This window comes from Schistocerca piceifrons, chromosome 8 (genome assembly GCF_021461385.2).
Source record: "Schistocerca piceifrons isolate TAMUIC-IGC-003096 chromosome 8, iqSchPice1.1, whole genome shotgun sequence".
Classification (NCBI taxonomy): Eukaryota; Metazoa; Arthropoda; class Insecta; order Orthoptera; family Acrididae; genus Schistocerca; species Schistocerca piceifrons.
Genome location: NC_060145.1, coordinates 239,106,459 through 239,129,816, shown reverse-complemented (window position 1 = coordinate 239,129,816; position 23,358 = coordinate 239,106,459). Strand labels below are relative to the sequence as shown.

General features: G+C 42.8%; 1 protein-coding gene and 1 pseudogene across 1 annotated transcript in view; one reads left to right on the top strand and one right to left on the bottom strand.

Moving 5' to 3' along the window:
- The window catches only part of LOC124711447, a 461,065-nt gene that overhangs the window by 19,514 nt on the left and 418,193 nt on the right, over positions 1-23,358 (top strand). The window lies entirely within an intron of this gene.
- On the bottom strand, positions 14,649-16,386 carry LOC124712232 (annotated as a pseudogene).

The window sequence follows — 23,358 nt, the reverse complement described above, 5'->3', positions numbered from 1 at the left end:
TTACCCCAGCCCCCTCACCCCCTTCACTCCTCTGCAGCTTCCATGCCTTTCCCTCCAGGTGCTGCTTTCCCTCCATGACCAAACAAGTGCCCTTCTTATTTGGCACCTGCTGATGGTTGGGCTCCTTTCTGCATTCTGCAGAGCCAATTGACCTTTATATACGTAGATATCTCTCTCTCCCAAATTGCATTGTTTGTTTACACAAACTTATGCTTCTGCGGCTATTGTCACAGTCAGTAAAATTCTTCTGGGTTTGGGACCGCATTGTTAACTATAAAATTCCAACGTTTTGGCAACTATTGCAAGATGTCTTATTCAAGGTGTATTGCTTACTGCTGAATGGGCTCTAGTTTGATTACTTATATACTATGGAGGAGTGCTGTCATTGGATTTGAGGATGAGGAGGAAAGGTATTAGTTACTCTTTATTGGTCTTTGCATTGCGTGTCGCCATTGGCAGAATTAGGCAGTTTCCCATTGGACTGCATTGATGTGGTCATAAAGGGCATCTCTGCCAGTATTCTTCATGCTGCTGGTGCTGTTGTCCCTGCTGTCCCCCTATCCACAGGTCCCCCTCATTGTTGACTGGTACCATGGTGGATCAAGGACATAGTAGTAGCTCTCCAGGACCTTTGAAGGGTGCTGCAGTGATGTAAAAGACACCCTTCACAGACCAACCTCCTCACTTTTAAGTGTGTTCATGCTAAGGCTCACTGTCGTATTAAGCAGAGAAAAAAAGCAATACTGAGAACACTTAAGTTTCCTCCCTGTGGACGTACGCCTCTTCATCGCAGATTTGGTCCAAGCTCCGTAGCCTTCTGGGCCGCTAGCAAATGTCAACTGTCCCGTCCCTTATCCTCCACAGTGCTCTGTGTACTGATTAATTGGTCCTTGCAGAATATCATGTGAGATACTTTGCAATAGTGTCAGCATCCTCTTCCTATCCTGCTACCTTTCTCTGGCAGAAACACTAGGTTGAATAGACACACCCCCCCCCCCCCCCCCCCCCCTCTGTTTCAACCCCCATCAGGCTGAACCCTATAATGAACCATGGGATTTCTTGCAGGCTCTTACCTCTTCACAAGACATGGTCCCATGCCCAGATTCCATCCGCAACCAAATGACCTAATACTTGGACATTACCCAGGGGTAACATCTACTCAGGGTCCTCAGCCACATTTGACTCACGGGTACTTTCCCTCGCAGTGGCGAGACCGTATAGTTATCCTCTCCCCCCACCCCTACCCCACCCCTGTCCTTAAGCCCATGAAGAATCGAATGTCACTAGAGACAACGACTGCCGATTAGCCTGACAAACATACTTTATAGACTTGTGGAGTGGATGGTTTGCTTCAGATTATGTTGAGCACTCAAATCATGGAGCCTTTTGTCCCCACATCAGTGTGGCTTCTGGGAAGGACGGTCTTCTACTGACCATTTACTCAGTTTGGAAACAGTAATTCAACAGGTTTTTACTGCCAGCATCTTGTCGCGGTCTTCTTTGACCTACGTAAGGCATACAACACAGATTGCTGCCATCACATTTTAGTGTGTCGCGGTCTTCTTTGACCTACATAAGGCATACAACACAGATTGCTGCCATCACATTTTAGTTACCCACCATGACTGTGGCTTTCCGTGCCCCCATCAGGTTTTCATCTGTGGGCTTTTATCCCACCAGCTCTTTTGGGTTCGAGTTGGCATTTCACTCAGCACCCCTTAGATTCAGGAGAACAGTATCTCACAGGGTTGTGTGTTAAGTGTCACACTCTTCCTCGTAGCCATCTGAAATTTTGTGAACTGTCAGGCATCATCCTTAAATTGGTGGGGAAGGGTGGCAGGCATCAATACATTATAAACAGCTTCTCATGTGGGGACAGCCTTCATCCCCATATGTGTGATTAACATGCTGACTTTTTGTCAGGGTGCAGATGACCAAGATGTTGAGTGCCCCTCAACCCAAATCATCGTAGCTATCAATGGGCTTGTAACCTAAGTTGGGCCCCTGCTTGTGCTGGCACTGTATATCAATGATTTTTGCATCATCTTCCACTCTGTAGCATTTGATGAGCGCCGGCTCCAAGGTGCCATCCGACGGCCCTCTTCGTGGGCTGTCTCCCATGGCTTCCAGGTTTCTCCCTCCAAAACACAAGTTATGCATTTTTGTCACCTACCCACAGTACACCCCAATCCAAAGATTTATTTATGTGACCAGGTCCTAGATGTTGTAACACAGTCACATTTGTTTTGCCTTATTTCTTAAGAAAAGCTGACATCGCTGCCCTATATTTGCCACCTGAAGACTACACGCATGTGGAAGCTTGGTGATTTCCGCCTTCTGGCCTATGCATCTTGCGATTTAGACTGTGCCACTCTTCTCCATATTTACCGTGCACAGGTCTTGTCCAGACGAGACCACGGTTGTCATGTTTATGGCTCAGTGACTCCTTCCACTCTGAAAATGCTTGACCCTGTTCACCATTGTGGGGTGTGTCTGGCTATTGGTGCCTTTCATATTAGTCCCGTTGCCAGTCTCCTCACAGAAGCAGGGATTCCCCCTCTACAAATATGACGGAGTCAACTCCTGGTTTCACCATTCACCGCAAATTCCCTCACCATCCCACATACCCTGTCATCTTTGCAAACAAGGGATGTCTTCCTCCCTGATAACCAGCTGCTGTGGCCAAGCAGTTCTAGAGTTCTAGTCCGGAACCACACTGCTGCTACGGTTGCAGGTTCGAATCCTGCCTCGGGCATGGATGTGTTTGATGTCCTTAGGTTAGTTAGGTTCAGGTAGTTCTAAGTCTAGGGGACTGATGATATCAGATGTTAAGTCCCATAGTGCTTAGAGCCATTTTGAACCCAGCCCCCTGGATGGTGTCTAGACTACAGGTTACGACTGACCTACTCCAGGGTCCTAAGGTCTCTTCTGCCATCTCTATGGTCTTCCGGCATCTAGTACGTTCCGTTGTGGCAGATTTCCAGGGTGCCACCATCTCCTACATTGATGGTTCTAAGGCAATAGATAGGGCGTGATATGCTTTCACATCCCCTACTTTCTTAGAACACCATTTATTGCTGGGATCATGTAGTGTGTTAACAGCAGAGCTGCTAGCCATCAAGAGGGCACTTCATTTTGTTAGTCTGGCCTCCCTCCACTGTGTTTTAGTGTGTACTGACTCACCTTTTCGTCTCTGCTATCCATGACCACCTCTGCCCTCGGCCATGCATCCTTTTCAGTTGTCTTTCTCTAGGTCACAAGTCATTAAGGTATCCCAGGGTATGAGGTGGTTGGCCATTAGGCTAGAGAAGCAGATCCTTACCTCCCATTCCCTTTCATGAATTCTGCTGTGGATATGTGGATCTAAGTCAGATCTTTCTCTGCCCAAAAGTGGAATGGCATCTAGTGCACTACTGCTCTCAGCACAGTTAAGGAATCGATTGCAGTCTGGCGCTCTTCCTTCTATTCCTGTCAGGATGAGTCCACTGTCTCATGCAATCTACGCACTGGTCATATCAGGCACATCAATTGTTTCCTCTTGTATAATGAACCACCTTCACAGTGTGGTTGTGGAGCCAGACTGATGCTATCCCAAAAACTGGTTGAATATCCACTTCTTTTTGGCATTTCGTACTAAGTATAGTGTTCCAGATGCCTTGCAGTGCACTCATGGATGGTTGAACTGGTCCTCAGTTCCCTCCATGAAAGTGGTTTTTATTTTCAGGTATAAGGTTTTGGTTCACTCTTGGAGCAGGCACAAGGTGGTTGTCGTTGGGGCCTCTCTTAATGTTTCTTGGTATGGAACCACATGACCACTTCACCAATGGAAAGGCCTCTCTCTTTTCCAGTTTTTAGATTTGGTCTACCCTTTTATGTCTTCTTAATGGGTGTTTTAACTTCCTCATTTTATAGTTTGACTCCTCTGGCAGGATCCATCCACTTTTAGTGGACCCTCTCTTCCATGATAATCTCAACTTCTTACGTATCAATCCATAGCTTAATATAAACTCACATCAATTTTCCGAAGATGTCAAAAATGTGCAATGAACGTTTTTGACATCTTTGGAAATGCTATTTTCGACTTAGTTATGAACTGGAATAGGCTCTCATCATGAAACTATTCATTGAATGAATAAAGGTAAAAAATTGCAACTTGGATTGATTCTTCGTTCTTCTTATTGTAAGGTTCATTGGTCTGGTTAAGAGTTTCTCAATGTGAAACACACAAAATGACAAATTCCCTCCTAAAAACTAATATTTTTAAAAATATATATATTTTGTCTATAAAACTTGTGGCATGGTTCATTTGCAACTGAAAAGGCTGGAAAAAGTACGTATGTGAAATCATTAAAACACAGAGTAAATGAAAACATTCATGTAACAGATATGGCAACAACTTGTCAGTTGATTCTCACATAAAGGGAAACCACTCAGAACTGGAGAATGAGTGAACAGCAATCGTGTATTCTGATGTGGTGGCAGAGAATTATTTCATTTGGTTGTTAAAACAAATTGGATGTCCCATGATTATCTTGATGGCATTGCATGAAATGTTAATGTCTGCAGATAGCATTGACAGTAAGGCCTTACCTGTTAATCTCTTTGCAGGATGTCTATAATCAAATCAAAGATGTGAAAGCTGATTGCAGACATTGATGGCAAGCTGGCTGAGAGGTATCCATTGACAAATGAATTTTTATTTATGTCCTCCATGGTTTGTATGCACATCGTTGTTGGGACTAGCTTTTCTCTCATAAATCTCCATATTCCTGCTGTGGCATCCAGTCACAAGCTTTCCCTAAATGTTAAGAGCAAGTGTACTTCGTAATTCCGCTCTTCATGTGTGTTCCATAAGGTATTTGGTTGGAGAGATGGCATTGCTGAATTTCTGTGACTTTGTATCAAATAAGCTAATTAACGATTGCACTTAGAGGAAACGTTGTTGTTGTTGTTGTCTTCAGTCCGGATACTGGTTTGATGCAGCACTCCATGCCACTCTAACCTGTGCAAGTTTCATCATCTACCAATACCTACTGCAACCTACATCCTTCCAAATCTGTTTAGTGTATTCATCTCTTGGTCTCCCTCTACGATTTTTACCCTCCATGCTGCCCTTCAGTACTAAATTGGTGATCCCTTGATGCCTCAGAACATGTCCTACAAACTGATTCCTACTTCTAGTCAAGGTGTGCCACAAATTTCTCTTCTCCCTAATTCTGTTCAGTTTCTCCTCATTAGCTATGTGATCTACCCATCTGATCTTCAGCATTCTTCTGTAGCACCACATTTCAAAAGCTTCTATTCTCTTCTTGTCCAACGTATTTATCGTCCATGTTTCACTTCCATACATGGCTACACTCCGTACAAATAATTTCAGAAACGGCTTTCTGACACTTAAATCTATATCCGATGTTAACAAATTTCTCTTCTTCAGAAACACTTCCCTAGCCATTGTCAGTCAACATTTTATATTCTCTTTACTTCGACCATCGTCAGTTATTTTGCTCCCCAAATAGCAAAACTCATTTACTACTTTAAGTGTCTCATTTCCTAATCTAATTCCCTCAGCATCACCCAATTTAATTTGAGTACATTCCATTATCCTCGTTTTGCTTTTGTTGATGTTCGTCTTATATTTTCCTTTCAAGACACTATCCATTCCATTCAACTGCTCTTCCAAGTCCTTTGCTGTGTCTGACAGAATTACGATGTCATCGGCGAACCTCAAAGTTTTTATTTCTTCTCCATGGATTTTAATGTCTACTCCAAATTTTTCTTTTGTTTCCTTTATTACTTGCTCAATATACAGATTGAATAATATCGGGGATAGGCTACAACCCTGTCTCACTCCCTTCTCAACCACTGCCTGCCTTTCCTGCCCCTCGACTCTTATAACTGCCTTCTAGTTTCTGTACAAATTGTAAATATTCTTTCGCTCCCTGTATTTTACCCCTGCCACCTTCAGAATTTGAAGGAGAGTACTCCAGTCAACATTGTCAAAAGCTTTCTCTAAGTCTACAAATGCTAGAAACATAGATTTTCCTGCCCTTAATCTATCTTCAAAGGGGTGGAGGGGGCGACTTAGAGGAAAATCAGGATTCATTTAGAACCACGGACATGTCAGTTCTGACTCCCCTTGCGGCAGGCATTATAATAATCTTGTCTCATATTGCTTCATGTTTATTTGCAGATTGTGTTTGCTCAACATCTTGAACCTATTTTTTTTTTTTTTTTTTTATTTTTTATTTTTTTTTTTTTATGTTACATGCCCAATGAGACTGCAGGATTCCAGGAGTGGAGGGGGGGGGGTAGAGGAGAGGAGAGATCAGGTTCAAATGAACATGTAGGCAACTACTGCACAGCCAGTGTCTTGTTTGCAACATTGACTACGGCAAATTGTCTAAAAACAGAAGAGGACATTGTAAATGCCATAAATGATATTTTGGATCATTAAACTGAGGGGAGCTGCTGGAGTTTTCATCCGAGGAAGAACTACCACAATCTGTAGGTTCAGATACTTCATCAGAAGGTGATGTTACACCACATGATGATTTACTGAGTCTTGAAGAAGAAGCTATTCATGTTTACATGTTTATTTTCATAATTATTGATCTCTGTGTTGCATTCACACACTCTTCTGTTGCAACAATTATGTTTACATGTTGGTGCTGTTTTCCTAGAAAAAGCAGACAATTTTTTTCACCTCCTGCCTGTCTGTGAAACCTTCAAAGCACAAAGCAAATGCTACAAGTATTGTGGGCACCATAAATTGACCTCATAGGGAAATACCAATCTCTGTCAAGAAGCACAGAGTTGTTAGAGAAAAATGAAAGGTATTGGTTGTATATCAGGGAAAGAGCAGCAAGAATGCCCTGACTCCCAGCACTATGCATCCTTATGTGAGAATAGAGGCTGGTTTGAAAGAAGCAGCCCGATACAGTGGCTCGTAAACACTCGAAGCACTATCCAAACAGTGGCTTGTTCACAAGTTCTAGAATTTGATGTATGTGGCTGGGATAAATACCTGAATGAGAAAAAGTTGAAAAGCAGGTATTTTATATTGCAGTTTGTGGAAGAGATTGCTGAGAAATACACAGATACCAGGAAGCCTACTACCTGCATCACTCCCGAAGATATTCCTGAGAGACAAGAAAAGTGAACATTTTGCCTTGTAAAGTCTAACTGCACTGGAAACAAATCATTTGTTAAGTGTCATGTGTAAAAAAAAATATTGTCTGCAATAATTGCACATCAAAGGACTATTATTTGCACTCATAATGTGATGGTAGCCAGTAAAGGCACCCAGCAAATGTAAGTTCTCTTAATAATTGATAATTCGAGAAAAGCTACATCATTTTTGTTGATTTTATATATTAAAAAAAATACTTTGAGCATTTCTAAGAATAGATTCATCAGTAGGTGCAATAGCCCACTGACACAGGATAATGAATGTCATAAGTGACCCAGCTGCAGTTCTAAGTATGATCACATGTCAGTGATTCTAGGGTTAACAGGAAAAGCAAGCTTTAACTTTCCTGCCATTGTACCTTGCATGGCACTGAGTGGTGGTCGGTTGTATGGGACCAAACTGCTGAGGTCATCAGTCCGACATTGAGCTAATTTGTATTGCAGTGGGTATGTACTAGTCTTGGATGAAATCTATACAGCCAGAGACAGAATGCGTAGTAATCAAAATAGTTGTGTATGTCATTGGAAAAGGATCTATCTTACAATTTCGAAGAGCCATCAACACACATTGATAGGCTACTTGTAAGCAGACATTGTCAGTGAAGGGTTAACACACCTTCAGTAGTTTCTTTCCTACTCGACTCTGCAGGTGTAAAATTTCGTGGAGTCGTTACCCACGTGTTGGGAGGCATACCACTTCGTCTTCATACATATACGTTCCAACATGGAATTCCAGATGACGTTAAATAGCTTAATATTGTGAGTTTATGCCTGCCTTGAAACTGAATAACACTGTTGTGAATGCTGCACCTCATCAAATGCATGTGTACAGATAAAATTATTGAAAGAAAGCATTTACTCACATTTTTCTAATTGTCAGATGCCGTCAAATTTGATATCTTCACATACAGCTTTCAATGACTCATTGCTTCCCTCCATAAATTGATACAAATGCCTGTCCTCGCCAGCCCTGCAAGACTGTACCATCACTGTTTGCGTGTTTAAATATGAGTAGGAGTAATTGGAGAATCTGTTTGAAATATTTTAGAGCTCAATAGTGCAAGTTCTAGTGAAGAAATCTTCACTAAGCTTTGGTAGGTCATTGCTCTGTCACAACATAAATAGAATCCAAAAGATGCTTACTCTAAAGCGTTGCACCACCCCCACCCACCCACTTTGTAAGGACAGTATGGTGACAAAAATCTCATTGAAAATATAAACAAGGCCTCTGTGTGTCCAGGAAATGCGAAACACACGCAGATAATTCTGCAGAAATAATGTTGGTCTCCTTGAGTATTGTAAGGATACTATTAGAGAACTGTTGAATAGTTATAAAGTATTCACTTTCATTCTTAACTGTCTTCATTCTGATGCAAAGGAGCCTTGGTGTGCTGTGTAATGCAGATATGCAGGAAGCACTTTTCACCTATATGTTGCTGAAATGAACAACACCATGTTGACAAAGTTTTCTTTTTTTCTTTAGAAGGCATTATCTGTAAGTGAAATACAGTTTTCTGAAAGTGCAGTACATAAATTTCATGGTGAGATAGTCCTAAAACCTGTAAAATGCACTGCAGGGAACAACTTGTGTCAGTGTGTGATACTAATAGTATGATTCACAATTACAATCAGGCAATTTGCACAAATACCTGAGTGTAGCAATGTGCAGGGACACGAAATACAAGGGTCAGTCGTAGGTAAGGCAGGATACTGGGAAAGTATGGTCAGCTTACAAAGGAGGTTGCTAAGAAAAGCGCTTCTGTGACACTTCTGCAAATAATGTTAAAGTGTGCGGCAGCCAGACCAGATAGGGCCAATGGGTGATATTTATGGTACAAATAAGAGTGACACAGATTTGTTTGATTTATGACAGCTCAATGGAGTTGATTTTATGATTAACACATTTACAACATTGTTTTGTGTCCAGAAACAAGAATGTGTTTCCTATTTTGGTATAAGATCCACATTAGAATTGTCTATTTAATCAAAGCTGTCACATTGAATCCAAAACAGAGTGCTGTTAAGAGTATGATCTTTAATAAGACCTATACTGAAAGCATATATATTGATCACACATGGCACTCAGTCTACCTTAGCAATGTGTGTGCCCTGTTTTTTAAATCGAATGTTCAGTCAAATTGCAATCTTTCATAAATATCAAACATCACAAACAAACAAATCGCAAATATTCAATAACAGCAGGAGACAGGAATCGAGCAGTGACATGCACACTGCCAGTCAATAACAACTGTTCTGTGGTGGTGGATGACACACAGTGTAGGACAATATTTATTTCCATATACTGCTTAGATTTCAGTATTTCCTCCATTTAATCTTCTAACTTACCATCTGCAGATATTGAAACACTACTTCTCTATGTGTGCCAAGTTCTACAGCTATTACCTTTACCCTGTTCACATTTTGTGTTTATTGCACTATAAGTATTACAAAGCTTATTTCCATGGGTCATAGTGCCATATCAAGGAAGGTAATATATTCTTGATACAGTGATTTTTATCACATGGCTGAAGAGACTGTATTCATGTTGTTGTTATACTTCAGAGACAGGTCAAGTTTCTGGTTGTTATGTTGTCGTTTCATATGAATGTGATTGGGAAATCTCGTGAAAACATTCTTTGAGTGTCGAAGTGGTTGCCAGAATTGGACATTACGTAAATATTTCCTTTTCTGAGGACAATAATTGTACGAAAAGCAGTTTATAGAATTAAATTTTATTAATAATCTATTTCTCTGTTTCTCACACACTGTTGGCCTGGTAAGATTTGGCTAGAACGTTCTACATTTAAAGTATTTCTCTCATGTCTAACATACAGATTTCAGAATAACTTTTCACTGCCTCATCAGAACTAAAGGTTTTTAAGATTTGATATATTTAAATGCTTAATTCGTTTCATTCATCATATGGTATGATGTGAGGCATTTCAGTTGAACAAATGTCATGGAAATCATATTTACATTGTTATGTGATGACAATATGCAGGTTTGTAGCCGAGTAAATGTATGCATTCAAGGCACACTCTGTATTGTAGAGGAGAAAAATAGTATTGTGTGTCTGAAACTACACTCCTGGAAATTGAAATAAGAACACCGTGAATTCATTGTCCCAGGAAGGGGAAACTTTATTGACACATTCCTGGGGTCAGATACATCACATGATCACACTGACAGAACCACAGGCACATAGACACAGGCAACAGAGCATGCACAATGTCGGCGCTAGTACAGTGTATATCCACCTTTCGCAGCAATGCAGGCTGCTATTCTCCCATGGAGACGATCGTAGAGATGCTGGATGTAGTCCTGTGGAACGGCTTGCCATGCCATTTCCACCTGGCGCCTCAGTTGGACCAGCGTTCGTGCTGGACGTGCAGACCGCGTGAGACGACGCTTCATCCAGTCCCAAACATGCTCAATGGGGGACAGATCCGGAGATCTTGCTGGCCAGGGTAGTTGACTTACACCTTCTAGAGCACGTTGGGTGGCACGGGATACATGCGGACGTGCATTGTCCTGTTGGAACAGCAAGTTCCCTTGCCGGTCTAGGAATGATAGAACGATGGGTTCGATGACAGTTTGGATGTACCGTGCACTATTCAGTGTCCCCTCGACGATCACCAGTGGTGTACGGCCAGTGTAGGAGATCGCTCCCCACACCATGATGCCGGGTGTTGGCCCTGTGTGCCTCGGTCGTATGCAGTCCTGATTGTGGCGCTCACCTGCACGGCGCCAAACACGCATACGACCATCATTGGCACCAAGGCAGAAGCGACTCTCATCGCTGAAGACGACACGTCTCCATTCGTCCCTCCATTCACGCCTGTCGCGACACCACTGGAGGCGGGCTGCACGATGCTGGGGCGTGAGCGGAAGACGGCCTAACGGTGTGCGGGACCGTAGCCCAGCTTCATGGAGACGGTTGCGAATGGTCCTCGCCGATACCCCAGGAGCAACAGTGTCCCTAATTTGCTGGGAAGTGGCGGTGCGGTCCCCTACGGCACTGCGTAGGATCCTACGGTCTTGGCGTGCATCCGTGCGTCGCTGCGGTCCGGTCCCAGGTCAACGGGCACGTGCACCTTCCGCCGACCACTGGCGACAACATTGATGTACTGTGGAGACCTCACGCCCCATGTGTTGAGCAATTCGGCGGTACGTCCACCCGGCCTCCCGCATGCCCACTATACGCCCTCGCTCAAAGTCCGTCAACTGCACATACGGTTCACGTGCACGCTGTCGCGGCATGCTACCAGTGTTAAAGACTGCGATGGAGCTCCGTATGCCACGGCAAACTGGCTGACACTGACGGCGGCGGTGCACAAATGCTGCGCAGCTAGCGCCATTCGACGGCCAACACCGCGGTTCCTGGTGTGTCCGCTGTGCCGTGCGTGTGATCATTGCTTGTACAGCCCTCTCGCAGTGTCCGGAGCAAGTATGGTGGGTCTGACACACCGGTGTCAATGTGTTCTTTTTTCCATTTCCAGGAGTGTATTATTGTCACATTTTATTTCTGTTGGCAGATTGTCAGAGTTGCTAGCTGTGCATTTTTACTGCTTTAGGTTCTCCAGAGGGTGGTGCAGATACATGTTCCACAGTAATGGGGACAAAACCTGACCTTGTGGGCACCCTGTGGTGGTGTTGATCAATCACCATTTTCTCATTCATCATACTTACTTCCACTGTTCTTCTGTTACATATTTCTGTATTGTTCATGCATTCTGGCTGTTAGAGAATTTTGATGAATAAATCTACTGAGAAACTTTGGTGAATACTGCCAGCTGCTTAAACAGATACCTTCAAAATGTAGGTGTGTGAGTACTATGTATAATAGCCAATATTTATTTATTTAATAAATAAATTTGGCAGTGATTGCCTCATTGTGATTTCTTGTGACTAATCAAGAGCACAAAATCTGCTTATTAAAGCCATTTATGTATAGAAAGCAAATACTACTAAAGTGAACACACAAAATTTGTAGAAAATTGAATATTTCTGAAGTGTTGGCTAAGTTTTACATGCCACTTTATTAAGATAATTATTACATTTCTTATACTTTGAAAGGATTTGAGCTACTGTGAACTTTAGCGTAGTTGCCTGAACCTGGAAACTGGCACATAAGATTTTAGTTTTCAGGTTTTAGATTGGGCCAGGTGTGCTTTATCGTTGGCATTCTGGTACAGTAATTTCATAATTTCAGTACAATAGGAGAATAACAGGGGGGTGAGGAATGAATAATGGATCACTGTGGAGGACAAAACAAAAATAATGGGGGGCAGGGGGGGGGGGGGGTGAGAAATGAATAATGGATAACTGTGATACCTTCCTAGTCGTTATGGTCATAGGGGAAATATTTGATAATCTGAGGTGGGATAAGTTATTGTAAAGCCTGAAGCGCGCGCGCGCACACACACACACACACACACACACACACACACACACACACACACACATATATATATATATATATATATATATATATATATATATACACACACACAGGGTTATTACAAATGATTGAAGCGATTTCACAGCTCTACAATAACTTTATTATTTGAGATATTTTCACAATGCTTTGCACACACATACAAAAACTCAAAGTTGTTTTAGGCATTCACAAATGTTCGATATGTGCCCCTTTGGTGATTCGGCAGACATCAAGCCGATAATCAAGTTCCTCCCACACTCGGCGCAGCATGTCCCCATCAATGAGCTCGAAAGCATCGTTGATGCGAGCTCGCAGTTCTGGCACATTTCTTGGTAGAGGAGGTTTAAACACTGAATCTTTCACATAACCCCACAGAAAGAAATCACATGGGGTTAAGTCGGGAGAGCGTGAATTGCTGATCATGATCTCCACCACGACCGATCCATCGGTTTTCCAATCTCCTGTTTAAGAAATGCCGAACGTCATGATGGAAGTGTGGTGGAGCACCATCCTGTTGAAAGATGAAGTCGGTTGTCGGTCTCCAGTTGAGGCATGAGCCAATTTTCCAGCATGTCCAGATACACGTGTCCTGTAACATTTTTTTCGCAGAAGAAAAAGGGGCCGTAAACTTTAAACCGTGAGATTGCACAAAACACGTTAACTTTTGGTGAATTGCGAATTTGCTGCAGGAATGCGTGAGGATTCTCTACCGCCCAGATTCGCACATTGTGTCTGTTCACTTCACCATTAAGAAAAAATGTTGCTTCATCACTGAAAACAAGTTTCGCACTGAACGCATCCTCTTGCATGAGCTGTTGCAACCGCGCCGAAAATTCAAAGCGTTTGACTTTGTCATCGGGTGTCAGGGCTTGTAGCAATTGTAAACGGTAAGGCTTCTGCTTTAGCCTTTTCAGCAAGATTTTCCAAACCGTCGGCTGTGTTACGTTTAGCTCCCTGCTTGCTTTATTCGTCGACTTCCGCTTGCTTTATTCGTCGACTTCCGCGGGCTACGCGTGAAACTTGCCCACACGCGTTAAACCGTTTCTTCGCTCACTGCAGGCCGACCCGTTGATTTCCCCTTACAGAGGCGTCCAGAAGCTTTAAACTGCGCATACCATCGCCGAATGGAGTTAGCAGTTGATGGATCTTTGTTGAACTTCGTCCTGAAGTGTCGTTGCACTGTTGTGACTGACTGATCTGAGTGCATTTCAAGCACGACATACGCTTTCTCGGCTCCTGTCGCCATTTTGTCTCACTGCGCTCTCGAGCGCTCTGGCGGCAGAAACTTGAAGTGCGGCTTCAGCCGATCAAAACTTTGAGTTTTTCTACGTATCTGTAGTGTGTCGTGATCATATGTCAATGAAAGGAGCTACAGTGAATTTATGAAATAGCTTCAATCATTTGTAATACGTTAAGACACAAAAATGTGATGATAAAAGTGAAACCACAAAGACCAGCTTATTTTTGAAAATTTGAAGATATGTTTGTAGCTATCTGCCTTCACTGCTTGACTTGTACCTCAAAATAAATGCTTTTTCAAATGGAACGAAAACTTCAGTTTACAGATATTGTGAAAAGGAGTCGTACCATTGCAATGGATGGAGAGGTTATGCAGTAACATTTTTGTGGTAAAGGATGTGAAGAACACTTTAAAGGAAAAAGGTTGTGAATTACTAAGCGTGATCGTTAAATCATCCCCTAACAGATTAATAATGTATTCTGCTTAGAGAACGAGATTTATATGAAAGGTATGCATTTTTGTGGAAAATTTAAGGAGAGACCAATATGTAACAGTTTAAAGAGAAACTGTTCTGTGTGTGGGTAACTAAAGTCGGCGGGGTGTTGTGTAGGCCAGTCAGCTCAGGAGTCAGAAAACTTCAAAGATACTGCACAACAAAACTTAATCAGAATAAATTATTTTATTTCAATTGTACGAATTATATACAAACAAAAACTCAACATGGAAAGGTACAAAAGAGAACGTGTGTTGAGCAGAAGCTGTGGTGTCGCCAAGTCTTGTCTAGTAGTGTCCGTGTCCGCCTCCGTGGCCACCACCGCCGCCACCACCTCCGTGGCCTCCACCGCCACCACCACCACCATGTCCTCCGTGGCTGTAGCCTCCGTAGGTACCTCCGGAGTGGTCATTTCCACCACTGTTCTGAACCTTGGCGAAGAAGCCACCCTTCTTGTCAGAGTAGTACTTGACAGTTCGCACATTGCCACCAGGTTCCTTTATCGTGTATTCTCCTGCAAAACAAGCATATAGGTACTAGTACTCTCGACCCACGTCGCATACAGTGGTGACAATATAAATACGGTGTCTGTACAAAAGGAGCTCTAGAACAAAATACGTGTCAGGTGCAGAATTTATGCAATGTGATTCAGGAAAGTTCAGATCACGGTTTTGTGGACATTATGTCCTACAAGTAAACTTCAGTGTCTGCCATTTCACTTCGTAATTACACTCGAGAACCATATGTGTTTCGTCAAAGATAATAATCATAGAGCTGCTATGAAATGTATCATACTTATTTTAGAATACTTGAAGGATGAGCAATGACTCTGAATATGTCTGAAGTATTCAGTACTACCTTTAAACTCTATACATTCAAATAAAAGAACTGAATGTTTATTTTGAGAACTTTCGTCAAATTTATCGGGTTGTTATCAAGATTTCTTCCTTGCCATCGAAGAGGGCATGTTTCTGTGAAGTGTGGTACTATGAACCACAGCTTCTCAGGACCATAAATTTTTCAGATGGGGGAGGGGCAATTTTTGACACACCCTCTCTAGAACTTGGAGCCTAACACTGTTCCTATACACTTCTAGAAGTGAGTGGATAAGCATCAGTTCTTCGGGATGTAGTAAGTTATCCTTGTGTCACATGCAGTTTAGTCCTAGCGCCACGACGTGTCTCGAAATGGACCAACTACTTTGTGTAAAAATTGCCATTTAAGTCTTGCCGCCGTCCTCTGTCCATTGGGCCCCGGAGAAATTTTTGTGGACGCCCGTGGTGTGTGATATTTGGAAAGAACATTATGATGTGAATGCTGTCTGTGAATTGTACTCAAGTGTAATTCGTCACAGTAACTAATGTAAATGAAGAGGCGTTCAGGTTCAGATTACTTACCGACAACTTCGTCACCGTCACGGTGCTCCTTCTGACCGTGGTGGTCCCCAGAGTGGCCATCAGTTACACCGTATGCGTATTCATACCGAGGATGAGCCTGAAACAAAATGGCATTTTCCGTAAATAGTGACACTGGCTGCTAGAAACCATATGACTAATGCTGTTTATGGATATTGCGAAATGAAACTATAAACACGATTAGGTCCGACCTGCAGAGGTATTATACGCGTACTGCAACTTAGCAGTTTGCACAAAACGCCGAATTTCAGTGAGCGTAGAGTGCCAGCACCTCCGTGGAGTGTTTAGGAGTGCCCTGTCACAAGACAGCGGCGTGTAACTCACCACGTAGTCGACGTACTTCCCGCCGGTGTGGGTGTGGTGGTGTCCGCCGTGTCCGTGACCACCGTGGCCGCCCCCCGTGACCGCCGCCACCGCCGCCGCCGTCGCCTCCGTCCACGACGATCTCGTGGTGACCGCCCTCCACGGGCCCGTGGAAGTAGGCGAACGAGTGCGCGTGACCACCGGGGCCTAAGTATCCACCACCGCCGTGGCCGCCTCCGCCGTGGCCGCCACCACCGCCGCCTCCGCCGTGGCCGCCTGCGCTTGCGTGCAAGCACACTGCGGCCATCACCGCTGCCGCCAACATCTTCTGTACACATACGTGGTCTACATTAGCTAAATCTGTATCGCGGAACTGCGACAAAATTTCAGATGCTTTCGGGGAGCGGATATTACAATTAATTTGTATAAGGGGAACGTGCTCTCAAGTGGCTTCTTACAGTGTGTTAATGTAATTGTGAGTTTGTCTATCACAGTTGCTTCAGTGAATATGCTTTCGCAAGAGTAAAATTGTCACTAATATGTAATCAACACAATGTACAATACAAAACACACAGTAATGCATTAACACTCACATGCAAAAGTACTGCAATGTGGTTGACGTCACTGCAAGAACAGTTCAGCATAGCGTCGTTGTTTATTGAGTGAAAACGTAAACGAGTTGCTCATCGTCCATCAGAACAGCAAAAACCTATCCATAATGCAGTGTATCACTGTTAACGTAAAACTAACACTGCCGGGGAAAAAAAAATCGTACAAAAATTCGAGGAGTGCTGAATTGCAAGCTTGAGGGCGAAGAGTGAAATGTATGTATACCTGTTGCCAACAGCAAGTAAAGATTGAATGGAACTCGTTTGTGCCAAACAAGACACACTGCGAATTCTGTCGACTTTCAAAAATAAATGAGGGTGAGAACCACTGCAGTTATTCTGTAGCGAGGCACCAGTCACCGCGGTCCCCTATAACAAAATTCGCAAAACATATCCCTGAACATGAGACATTTTGGTGTAGAGCGGCTGGTACTGAAGTTGTTCAAGCTATTTATCGCGATAATCAACTCAAGTGTAAGCTTTTGTTTGTTTGTTTGATAGATAGTTGTATTTTGTCCGCGGTGCGCTTTGAAAGAAATACGGAACGTCACGTTACAAATACTGATATCCTACCTTTGATGAACTAATACAGGAAAATCTTATGACCTGCGCCAAAGAATACCGATATAGCTTATATATAGAACTGTGGCGTTGGTGAAAGAACGCGTAATTGTTCTTTTAGATAAGGATTCTCAATTTTGTGTCCCATCGTAGAAAAGAAACGTCGCGTAGAAAAACAGAATCCTGTTTCTAGATAGGATGTTCAGGGTTATTTTATCCAGTATTTTAAAAAGTTTGGATGGTGTTAGCTATAAAATGACTTGAAAAAAGAAATTCCCAATGACATGTAAGACGTATTTTAGAGGCAATGTAAAGTCACATCCCCCCTCCCCCTTTCTTCTCACGGATAGGGCAAGTTCGATGCGAGACTCGCGCTAACGCCACTTCGCACACCGAACCATCAGTACGGCTTACGCTGGCGCTGTGCACGATTCTATGCCGTCTACGGCACCAAGGCATTCAAGGTGTATTTTATCTGCCGACATGTTAATGTGGTGTTTTTTCATATCGCATAATTATACGGTAGACAGAAATTTTAATAGGTTTATGCGAGTTCCTATCGCTTATAGGTGCTCTGCGCCCGTAATCAGTTTAATCATGGACTACCGCTTTTTAGCATGCCATCTGTCTTGATGATGAACGATGTGAATTGGATCTGAGCAATTACTTCGCCGCGCCATGGCTGTTTCAGAGACCCGAAACAACACAGTTCTCATTGATATATGGCGCTTTATGGCAGTACAGAGCTATTCAAGCAATTGCAAATCTATAATGTTTTAATTTCTTGGCAGATCACCTCATCATGCATCTCTATTGATGCGAAACCGGTAGTGACTTATTACAAGTATTTTAAGTTAGTTCGAAAGATTGCATTCACCACATGAAATCATTAGACATACACCAATTTTACCAGCATGAAAATGTACGCGATAAACCAGCAGTCACAGCGTACACTGCGTGTATCGGGGTCTGAGATAAGACTCTTAGAAAGATAGCGATCTTTGATATGTCACTGTTTGCTGTTTCACACTGCGAGCACTGTTGTCACACTGATGCTGTCCAAAGTGCAGAAGCTTAGCAACTCGTTTGAAATGTTCGAATGACCGACAGACCAAGATCAAAATGGAGACGATAAAAGGAGGCTGCTGTACGGGTGAGAACATTTTTGCATTCAGACTGTAGGGTAAAAACAATACTTTGGCCTCTGATCTTTGCCTCACAGTGAAATATCTTGAACAAGCATGATAAGTTGTTTTGCAATTAGTTGCCGCGAAAATATTAGGTCGCCACCCACCTTTCTTTTTGGGAAGTCACCCGTGCTTCTAACGTCCACTGACATTTGTAATCACACCAACGATAATAAATAAAAATGTCTCGAACGGGCTGATATGCCTCGTGGGTAAGAGTAACAGAAAAGATCTCAGATATTGAAACCGTCAGTATATTTATAGCTGCAGTATACTGCAAAGAGTATTCCACTGTCAACTGGCATTATAAATAGAAACAGGCTCACTAAAAGAACCTGTGACACGAAGTAGCCAGCCCGTTTGACAGCGAGGTAGTGCTGTGGTGATACAGCAACGAAAAGCAGAAGTGGTGCTTACCTTGATGGCTGCCATGGCGCTGCTCCTGCTGCTGTGGGCCGTGTGGTCAGTGACGGCTTGCATCTGGAGTGGCGGTGCTTTTATAGCAGCCCAGTCGCCGTCGAGAGGATTCGTCACAGCAGCCGCCGTCCGCCGTCTCCCAGCGAGTACTTTCTAAGGCGACACCCACGAAATCGCGTATTCTGCTGCGGCGTCGGCCATCGCTAGACTCCTTGCCACCGATGCACACATCACAGGAGGAGGATGGAGATGAATTCACATATATGTAAAAGTACAACTACAATCATTAGTAGGAGCTTCATGTACCGGCCCATTGATGTTTCCACATCTGTTCAGCGGCAAAAGAACAAGAGGAAAAAGTTAGCAGGAGGGGAACGAGACTTACACGAAAGTTAACACACAACCGTACGCCGGATGTGCGGAGTTCGTGTAGCTGTTGCAATAAATTGTAAGACAATCGGCGACAAACGACCAGAAGTGTAGGTCAAAAGACAATATTATACATCTGAGTACTTACATACAGAAACTCTCGTGTTTTACACGCGGATCTATATGCCTCCATGTCACCTTTATTTTGTGGAGCTTCTCGGAGCTCTTCTCCTAGAAGCTTCCTAGGCTTCAGCGCCATTCCCCATAATGTGTTGTAAAAATAAGGCCGTATATTGCCTGTGGTGTCATGACCTACCTTGATACAAAGGGTATTAAGACAAATGCCCCGGCCAGCATGTTCTGCAAATCTGTCGTTGGAAACCTCTGTTCATGGATGTCAGAGACTGGCACGTCACCACTCGACGGCCATTACGAGCGGTTCTGCTCAAGCAGCACATGTCCATCCAAGCTCAGCCGGATTAGGGACATTGTTGCTGCCAACAATTAGGTCAATAAAGGTTTGTCAGCACACCCATGGAGGGGTAATGCAGGAAAAGGTTTAATGAATAATGAAATACGAATGTGGGTAGGGCTACTCTAAACAATATAACGAAATCATTGTCGTGGTCAGGATAAGCACGAAGCCAACACCCACCACACTAGTAAAAGTTATATGCCACCTAGCACCGCATCTGAAGAAATTGAAGAAAAAAAAATAAGATAAAGGAAATAATTCGGGTAGTTCAGGGAGACGAAAATTTGTAGTGTGTGACTAGAGTTCGGTAGAAGAGAAGGATAACGAAGAAAAATTAATAACACATGGACTGCAGAAAAGAATGAGACGAAACGTGGTATTGTTGTACAAAGCAGAATTTAACCATTCCTAATTCTTCAAGCATTATGGAAGAAGGTTGAAGTGGAGGACACCTGGGGGCACTGGAAGGTTTCAGATTGATTACGTAATGGTGAAACAGAGCTTCCGAAATCAGATTTTAAACTGTAAGATATTACAAGAGCAGGTGTGTAGTCTGTCCATAATTTCATTACGAACTGCATAGTATAACTGAAGAAACTGCGGGAAGATAAGAGATTGAGACGACACCTGACTAATTGAAAGAGCCCGAAGGTGAGAGTATCAAACGAAGCGCTAGACAACCATTCACGGAATCAAGGTAAAAGAATACAGTGCAAACCAGATGCGTAGCTTTGAGAGATGAAATAGTGAAGGCAGCAGAGGATCAGGTACAAAGACAAGGCACAATAGAAATCCTTGCGAAACATAATGGGTATTGCATTTTACGAAAAGCGAATACATAAAAATAACGCAAATGAAAAGGACAGAAGAGAATACGGACGACTGAAAAATGATATTGACACGAACTGAGAGACGCAAAGCAGAAGAGACTGGACGAGAGAGGAAAGAGTGTTGAAACATGCATGATTAGGGGAAGACAGATGCCGACTGCAAGGCGTGTACACAATGTGATCCAAAGTATCCGGACACCTGGCTGAAAATGACTCAGAAGTTCGTGGCGCCCTCCATCGGTAATGCTGGAATTCAGTATGGTGTTGGCCCACCCTTAGCCTTCATGACAGCTTCCACACTCGCAGGCATACATTCAATCAGGTCCTGGAAGGTTTCTTGGGAATGGCAGCCCATTCTTCACGGAGTGCTGCACTGAGGACTGGTATCGATCGATGTCTGTCGTGAGGCCTGACACGAAGTTGGCGTCCCAAACATCCTTCGATACGCCGAATCCGACTATAAACACTGCGTATTTAGAAGATTATCCTGCTTATCAAATACCTCTGTAGCATTTCTTTCGTCCGCGAGTAAAATAACAGCTTCCAAACTCTGAACATGAAGCATTCCTATCAGTTGCTGTTAAATTAACTTTTGGGTGAACATGGCCCACTCAAAACAGGACATCTTGTTTCCTAACCTCCTCTATAGCATCAGAAGGCAGTTTAAAAACAACCTGTTCAATAAAGCGTATAAAATAAAAAGTTGGTAAAAGTCTGGGCGTCGGAGCAAAATCCAAACATTTTCCTAGCGAGGGCTTGGATTCGGTCGTCTTGTGGAATATAACACGGATATCCTGATGTTGGGATAATGTTATTAAGGAAGCAGTTGAACTTCAGTACTGCGTAGGAGATTTTTGCTTGAATTCTGCGAGTAATCTTTAGCTCTCCCCTGCCAAAAGACGCTCTTTGGTTATTAATATTCGCTATTGATAATCTTTGACGTCGGTCGTCTTTGGTTTTGTGGTCACATGCACGCACGCGCGCGCGCTTTTTTTCAAATCTGTGCAACCACAAAGTAGACTTTGGGTTGGAGGGTGAATGGCACTTTTTTGCATCTTGCCATGGTACAAATGCATGTGATAGAGTAGGAGGTACAACAAAACGTGAACTAAGTAAAGCCAGCCTGCAAAGACCAGCCACAGACCAAATTCTCACAGTACAGGACATGCAGCGGATAGGCACTTGGTGCAAGGAGTGGGAACTGACCCTTAACATAGACAAATGTAATGTATTACGAATACAAAGAAAGAAGGATCCTTTATTGTATGATTATATGATAGCGGAACAAACACTGGTAGCAGTTACTTCTGTAAAATATCTGGGAGTATGCGTACGGAACGATTTGAAGTGGAATGATCATATAAAATTAATTGTTGGTAAGGATAGTGCCAGGTTGAGATTCATTGGGAGAATTCTTAGAAAATGTAGTCCATCAACAAAGGAGGTGGCTTACAAAACACTCGTTCGGCCTATACTTGAGTATTGCTCCTCAGTGTGGGATCCGTACCAGATCGGGTTGACAGAGGAGATAGAGAAGATCCAAAGAAGAGCGGCGTTCGTCAGAGGATTATTTGGTAAGCGTGATAGCGTTACGGAGATGTTTAGCAAACTCAATTGGCAGACTGCATGAGAGGCGCTCTGCATCACTCTGTAGCCTGCTGTCCATCGAGAGGGTGCGTTTCTGGATAAGGTATCGAATATATTGCTTCCCCCTACTTGTACCTCCCGAGGAGATCACGAATGTAAAGTTAGAGGGATTCGAACGCGCACGGAGGCTTTCCGGCAGTCGTTCTTCCCGCGAACCATACGCGACTGGAACAGGAAAGGGAGGTGACGACAGTGTCACGTAAAGTGCCCTCCGCCACACACCGTTGGGTGGCTTGCGGAGTATAGATGTAGATGTATGTCTTTTGCAAGGATAATAGTAAAGGCATTACCTATTTTGTGATCCAGAAGTAAGTGGTTCTGTATATGAAACAACACTTCAAACCAGATTTGGAAACTGTATAGCAATAAAAGAAACAAGGCATTTCCACAAATTCCTTGGCATTTCAGAAAACTTACTTCAATGCTATGTAACATCAGAAACCCAAATTTATATGGATCATTCTGTCAGTAAAATACATCTGTCTTTAACGCTGGATGACATAGTGGCCTGTGTGTATGATGGACAGTGGTGGCTTGCAGAGGTCGAAAGAATAAGTTTGGAAAACAATGATATTTTTGTACATTTTTACTACCCTGCTGGCCCAAGAACATTATTCAAGAAATCTATTAGTGACAAAGTTTGGATACGAATGAAAAATATTTTAAGGAAACTTTCAATGCTTGAACTTACCACAGCAACTGGGAGGTCTTATTCTATATCACAGAAGCTGTGACGAAATAAGTGTACTTTAACATTCACCACCAGGTTTAGGAACAGTCGCATCTCGAAGGATGTTAATTGAAGATTTTTATTTTGGAAGTATGTCAAAATAATATAAATGCTAATTTCAGTGGTTTCCACTTTTTGTATATAATTCAATACCTTCAGTATATATACTTCAGTAATAATTGATTATATCCCGCCAATATCACACATGAATAAGCAACAGCCATAAGATTAGTTGTAGAGGAATATCTTTGTACACAACCAGATATCAATGTTGAAATTTTTACAGTACGTTGCTATCATATAGGTGTACTAATTTTGCAAAAATCATATTTTTATATTCAGTAACACCGGAGATAACTAACCCAAACTTTACAAAAGAATGAAAATTTTCAAAAAGTCATAAAAAGTAACGAAACATTTGTAAGTGTTCTTGCTTTATATGAGGCTAGTAGTGT